General features: G+C 51.0%; 1 pseudogene; it reads left to right on the top strand.

The window, feature by feature from the left end:
- The first annotated feature begins 3,282 nt into the window (after positions 1-3,282).
- On the top strand, positions 3,283-7,197 carry LOC101420019 (small ribosomal subunit protein eS1-like; annotated as a pseudogene).
- The last annotated feature ends 289 nt before the right edge of the window (positions 7,198-7,486 follow it).

The raw sequence follows: 7,486 nt of genomic DNA, 5'->3' as shown, positions 1-7,486 counted from the left end.
TGGTCTCTTCACAAGGTCAGCTGTGGACTCTCAGGCTTGTCTCTCTTCCTGGGACCTCTGTCATGTCTAATGAGCTGTCTCTCTTCCCCTATTTCTTCTCTGTGTGTCTCCTTGCACGTGAGAGTTTGTTTTATCAGCCCATCACAGGGGCTGGGCCTTAATGCTGAGTGGCACTCTAATGGCATGGTTGAATCAAAGCCCTAATCTTAGTATAATTTAATCAGATGTCTCAGCCGAATCTAATACAATCAAAGGGTTATCACACCCAGAGGAACAGACCAGTTTGCAAATAAATGTCTCTTTTTGGAATTCATAAATAATACCAAACTGCCACATTATAACTCTGGGAATCTAGTTCTCCCACTCTTTTGGGATTGCTAGAGTTGTTTGTTTGTTTGTTTGTTTCGAGGGCTGAAGTCATCTATTTCTGAATTTTCTAGAGGAAAAATGAAAGTAGGTATTGCCTCTCTAAGACTCCTTTGACATTTTTGCTTGAGGGGCATTGGAACAATGGCTGCCCCCAGAGCCAGTTGCTCAGTGATCTGAAATAGTTGGTCAACAGCTGTGATCACCATTCAGACCTTCCCCACCCCCACCCCCACCCCGGATTTGGGAGCCCATTCTGGTACCAGCAAGCTGCAGCAGGAGCCCCAGCTGCAGTTCCCACTGCTGCCTGCCATGTGTTTGGGGGATAAGGGCTGGAACTGCTGCACAGAGGTTGAAATTCAGTGATATTTCCAACAGTTTACCAGCCTCTTCCTCTAGCTCTTCTCTGGATGCTACACAGTGTTCCACTAGACTCCAGAGTTTCAAAATAGGTGATTCAGGGAAGTGGATGTGGCTGAACTGATAGAGTGTCCACCTACCACATAGAAGGTCCAGGGCTCAATCCCCAGGGCCTCCTGACCCATGTGGTAAGCTGGGCTATGTGCAGGCTGCTGTGCACAAGGAGTGCTGTGCCATGCAAGGGTGTCCCCCATGTAGGTGCGCCACATGCAAAAAGTGCAACCCACAAAGAGAGCTGCCCTGTGAAAAAAGTTCAGTCCACCCAGGAGTGGCACTGCACACACACAGAGAACCGATGCAGCAAGATTATGCAACAAAAAAGAGACACAGTTTCCCACTGTTGCTGGATAATGCAAGTCGATGCAGAAGAGCACACAGCGAATGGACACAGAGAGCAGACAACAGGGGGTAAGGGGAGAGGAATAAATAAAATAAATCTAAAAAAAAAGTTGATTCAGACTGTTCTTGCCAGTTAATTGTTTGTTTGTTTGTTTTTTGTTTGATGGAGGGACTGATTCCTGGAGCTCCCCACTACACCATCTTCCCACAGTCTCTCTGATGTCTTTCCAGGGGAAGCAGTCCTCTCAGGGCCAGGCTGTGGGGTGGGTTGGCGCACAGGGAGTCAGATGGAATCTGCTTTGAATCTCATTTCCTCTACTTGCTAGAGGTAGGGGTAAAAAGTGGGCAAATTCAGGACCCTCTCGGGACGTCTGCTTTTTCATATATAAAACAGATATCAGAGCATCTATTTCATCAAATACATCACTTTATTATTATTATTATCATTATCCCTTCTATCAGTTAGGACATTTCTGGCTGCAGGTAACAAAATACAAAACAAATAATGCCAAAACCAGTACATACATGTATGATTTCACTTGACAAGGTGGTTGGTTCCATGGATGGTGCAGCAACTCAACAGTGTCAGCAAGGGCCCAGGCTCTCTCTATCTTCCCACGTCAGCAAATGCGGCTTTGTGGTCACAAGACAGTTGCCATGATTCCAGACATCATATCCTCATACAAGAGCATCCCTAGCAGGAAGAAAAGTAGAGGTGGGGAGGGAGAACCAAAAAGCTCTTTTCTCTTGTGCTTCTTTTATTAAGGAGGGAAAACTTTCTCACGGGATCCCAGCTGACTTCCCCTCCCCTCCTGTTAGTTGGAAGTGGGTCACTTGGCCACCCCCAGGCCAATCACAGGCAGAGAGGGAAAGGAATACCATTACTGATTTGGATTAATCATGCTTTATCACTTGGGACTGGGCATGCCATTTTCCAAACATAAATTTGAATGGCTCTTGAGTAGGCAGCCAACAATGTGTGCCACCCGTGCCACCCAGGCTATGCCAGGCACTGGGATGGGCCCAGCAGGAGCACAGCCATAACTGGATGCCAAGCTCCACACTGGGCCAAGTCTGGGGAGAGGAGGAGGGACCACTGCCCATGACTCATCAGAACCTAGACCACAAGGTCAAGGATCATATCTGATGCTTTTACAAATGCGGAGCAGTTGAGGAGCCACTACACACCCCAAAAGCAGTGAAGGCCCCAAGTGCCCCCTCTCCCTCAAGAACACAGGGCTTTGCATCAGAGAGCCCACAGAAGGAGCTGGAGTCCCAGCTCACCTCAAATTGGCCGTGTGGCCCTGGGGGTAGGGCACTTGTCTTCTCTGAATCTCAGTACCCTCCTCTTTTTTTTTTTTTTTAAAGTTTTATTTATTTGTGCTCCTCCCCAACCATTGTCTGCTCTCTGTGTCCATTCGTTGTATGTTCTTCTGTGTCTGCTTGTGTTCTCATCAGGCAGCACTGGGGATCTGTGTCTCTTTTTTTGTTGCATCATCTTGCTGCATCAGCTTTCCATGTATGTGGCACCACTCCTGGGCAGGCTGGAGTTTTGTGCGGGGCAGCTCTCCTTGCACAGGGGCCACCCCTTGCATGGGGGCATCCCTGTGTGGGCCAGCACTCCTTGTGTGCAGCAGCACTGTGCTTGGGCAGGCTCACCATACGAGCCAGGAGGCCCTGGGTATCGAACACTTGGACCTCTTATACGGTAGGCAGATGTCTATCTGTTGAGCCAATCTGCTTCCTCAGTACCCTCCTCTAAAGGGAACAGTGGCTGGTGAAGACCTGTCAGATACAGGGAATCTTCTGGGAAGTTATGGTGGGGGCCAGGGTGAATGAGAGATTTGATTTGTAATACGGTTTGGGGCCAGAGGGTTCAGTCTCCTTAGCAGTAAACAGCAAACAGCAGTGGACCCGGTGAGCTTTAAGGCTTCTTCCAGCATGAATGAGCACGGAGCCTGTGCCTAGCCAAGGAGTAAAGCAGGTGCCCCCAGCCTCAAATTCAAGCTCTGCCACTTAGAAGCTGTGTGACCTTTGGCCATGTTGCATAACCTCCCTGAGCCTGAGTTTTCTCATCTATAAAGCAGGGATAACGGCAAGGTTGTTGCAGAGGAGCCTTGAAATAATGCGTGTAAAGCCCTCAACAGTGCCTGCCCCATGCCTGGCACCCTGGTAAGTGCTGGGCAAAGGGACCTGGGCTTGCGAGTTCCCGACATTCTCCTAGCGACCTCAGGAGTTAGCGATGAGATCCCGCCCAGCACCCTCGTCCCCGGTAAGGCTCAGGGTGGTGAGGGGACGTGTCCAAGACCCGGTTACAGTAAGAGCAACGGCGGAATGAGAGTCTTCTGACCCCAAGACCCATGTCCTTTCTACTTCTCTCCATGCCAGTACGGAGGGAGATATATATATTTCCCCGATGTGGGAAATACAGATGTGTATGTATATAGTTGGCTCTGACCAGGCCTCAGCAAAATTATGAACAATCATAATAGCCGGTCTACTTTCACATGTATTATCTTAATCCTTAAATGACACCAAAAGGTAATCCGGGTTCTCTCCATGTTATAAATGGCAGCTCGATGTTCAGACAGGCTGGTCAACATGCTCAAGACCACACGCTGCAGTGCCCCTGACCTGCCAGGCTCCAGGTCCTCCCGGCTGGGCCAGGCTGCAGGAGGTCAGGCCGGCCCCCGACTCCTGGGGCCTCCCCAGGGACCCCAAGCCTCCTTTCCTCCTGGGGCAGTCCCAGGGCCCCAGGGCACTCCAGCCAGCCCCCTCCTCCGAAGCCTCGAAGCCTCGGTGTCACCAGCTGCTCCCCCTGCCTTGCCTGCCCTCCCCAGTCCCCCCAGGGCCCCTCCTGCCCTCTGCCACCTCCTGCTGCTGAGCTTTTGAGATCATTCAGGCCACGTGTGAATGGAGCTAAGGAGAGCCGTCTGGATCTCCTTAAGCCAGGAGGCGAGATCTAATGGTGCAGACAGCAGGCATTAGCAGGCAAGCCAGGGAGATATTTTGGGACAGGGAGTGGTTAGGGCGTTCCTCAGATAGGCCCCTGTAATAGTGTCCCGCCTGTGTAAAGACTCATAATTGCTGAGAACTTTCACCTGCATTCCCTTGTTTGCGCCTCCAGCTATCCTGTGCAGCAGGCTGGGCAGGTCTTGCGCCTCCTGGGCGGAAGAGGAAACCAGGGCTCACCTGGGCCCAGACTCACTGCTGGGAAGAGGAAGAGACCCCAGCCCCAAGCACTTTCATCTCCCCAAGGTCTGTGTCCGGGTAACCGTGGGGCAAGCCTTGGATCCCAAACCTTCCGTCCCAAGATGTTGGAAGGTTGCCCTGAGCCCAGGCTCCACCTCATGCTAGTGTCCTGAGCGTGAATGAGACACCACGAGGGGCGCCGCCTGGCTGCGCCCGGGGGTCCTGGCTGGGGTGGGCAGGTGGCAGCAGGCTTCACTGGCTGGGAGCAGGTTTTGTTTCTTGAGGGGCATAGCTCTCAGGAAGGCTGGCATGGCCTCTCATGCCTGTAAAACCGACTGAACTGTATTGAGCCCCAGCATTTCGCAGCAGGTAGAGAAGTAAAGCAAAACTTCGCTTCAACCAGGCAAGACATGAAGCCACAGCCAGCTCCCATGTTCCTTTCCTGCCTCCTCTCTCAGATGTTGGACTGTGGAGGCCTGGGGTCTAGCCTCGGACCTCGTGACCCTGGACAAGTCTTTACCCTCTTGGTTCTGTAAGCTGAAGGACTGTGTCCCCAGAGGCGCTTCTTCCTTTCTGTGGCTGCTACCATCCCCTCAACGTGCTGCGCTCTTGGTCTCTCTCTGTCTCTCTCACACACACATACACTGACATAGACACAGGCACACATAGACACTCACATGCAGATATACAAACACACAGACTCAAACAGAAACACACAGATGATGTACATATATTGGCACATGCACACACAGATACACAGATATACAGTCACACGTAGTCACACACACACACACGTTACACACAGCATAGACACACAGACACAGATGTACACAGACTCACATACACACAGACACTTTCACATAGAGGTACACAGAGACTCTCAGACACACAGATACACACCAACACACATAGACACATGCACGCACACAGATACACGTAGGCCCAGAGAGACTTACACACATGGATACAGTAACACACATATAGATAGAGACTAACACACACATAGACACTCATGCAGACATGCACACATAGACATATAAACACTCACACGTATACACACGTAGGCACAGACTCACACACAATAGTCTGTGTCACATCTGTTCTCCATTTCATTACCGGCTCTGACATCATAGAGCTGACCCCATGGCCTGGTTCAGTAATTTTCAAACTCCACTGCACATTAGAATCCTCTGGGGATTTGGGGGCCTGAGCAGCACTATGGAAGGTTGGCAGGAACAAGCATCTTACAAAAGATGGCAGAAAGGGAGCCAAGAAGAAAGTGGTTGATACATTTTCTAAGGAAGACTGGCATGATGTGAAAGCACCAGCAATTTTAATATAAGAAATATTGGGAAAACACAAGTTATAAGGACTTAAGGAATCAATGCGACGGTTTGCTCGGTCGGTAGAGGTGGGGTCTGGCTGCGGACGAGGGGTCGGTCCCACTTGGGACGAGGGGTCGGTCCGGCAGCAGACGAGGGGTCGGTCTCACAGGGGTTGCGCGGTTCGGCTGACGGGGTCGCCCGGAGAAGCAGGCGACGAACTGGGGACAAGGGAGGCCAGGCCCTTGTCGGGGGCTCTCAGGACTGGAGGGCGCATGGCAGAAGAACTACCGAGGAGACAAGGTAAACACACAAGTCCACTTTATTGAGGGAGAGGCAACAGTTTTATAGGGGCTGGGGAAGGCTGATTGGTCGAAGCCACGCCCTGTTCTGATTGGTTGCCGGCGAAAGGTCAGTGGGCGGTACTGGACGGGGGAGGGGTGGTGGTTAGGGATTGGCTGTCGCTGTTGCTGGGGGAAGGGGCAGGGTTTAGGGATTGGTGGCTGCTGTTGCTGGGGTGGAGGGCAGACTTGAGTTTCCCGCCCACGCCTGGCTGTTGCTGCTGTCGGGGGAGGGGAAAAGGGCAGACTGGAATTTTCCGCCCTGCGCCTGCGCAGGGAGAAAGAAGAAGAAGGGTGCCGCCCCACAGGCATCGTGTGGCGCCATCCGGGAGGAGGGGCGGCCGCGGAAGCATGGCTGCCGAGAAGGGGAGACCCGAGGGCACTCTGCGCCCATGCCGAGCTCCCTTCAGGGGTGGCGGTGAGTCCGACCAGCCACCCTATTATGGGGGCAGCGGCTTGGCCTGCCGCGGCTGCTCCCCCGCCAGGCCAGCAAACCACACTTCAGCCCGAGGGGTGACCGCAAATCAGCTTGCCTCTGATGGCCTTAAGAGTTGTGTTTTTGAAGTGAGCCTTACTGATCTGCAGAATGATGAAGTTGCATTTAGAAAATTCAAGCTAATAACCGAAAATGTGCATGACAAAAACCGCCTAACCACCATGGTTTTACCCATGATAAATTGTGCTCCATGTTGATGTGGGAGGAGTGGGGTGGGGTGGGGTGCGGGGTATATGGGAACCTCTTATATTTTTTAATAGAGCATTTTTTGTGATCTTTGTATCTTCAAGAAAATCACAATAAAAAAACCCACCAATGGTTATTTGCTTTGTCTGTTCTCTGTTGTTTTTACTTAAAAATGCAACAATCAGATTCGGAAGACATCTTAAGTTCAGCACCAAACAAGTCCATCAGATCTGAAAGAAGATGATGGAAATCATGACCCACGAGGTGCTGACAAATTACTTAAAAGGAGTGGTCAATAAATTGATTCCAGCCAGCATTGGTAAAGACACAGAAAAGGCTTGCCAATCTATCTATCCTCTCCATGGTGTGTTTGTTAGAAAAGAAAAAAGTGCTAAAGAAGCCCAGATTTGAATTGGGAAAACTCATGGAGGTTCATGGTGAAGGTCCTAGTTCTGGAAAAGCCTTTGGAGATAAGAGAGGTACTAAAGTTGAATGAACTGATGGAAATGAGCCACCAGTCCAAGAATCCGTTTAAAATTCAGACTTGTAAAAGTGACAGATAAGTCTTATTTGGGGGGAGGGGAGAACCCTCTGGGGAGCATTTAAAAATTCCCTATTCTTGAGCCACACTCCCCACCAAATTGCAGTCCCATCTGTGAGGGTCTGCCTGGGTCTCCAGATTTTTTAAAGGCGTCCAGATGATTCCAATGTCCACTCAGCACTAAGAACCAGTGGCCCCTAGTTCTTGTCCTTACCCTACAAGAAACCCCACACGGTGAATTACAGGAGGGGAATCCCCACCATCAGATCCAGAGCCTGTGTTT

The sequence above is a fragment of the Dasypus novemcinctus genome, chromosome 3, assembly GCF_030445035.2.
Source record: "Dasypus novemcinctus isolate mDasNov1 chromosome 3, mDasNov1.1.hap2, whole genome shotgun sequence".
Taxonomy (NCBI): Eukaryota; Metazoa; Chordata; class Mammalia; order Cingulata; family Dasypodidae; genus Dasypus; species Dasypus novemcinctus.
The sequence above is the reverse complement of the archived record's forward strand: the minus strand, read 5'-3'. Positions and strand labels throughout refer to the sequence as shown.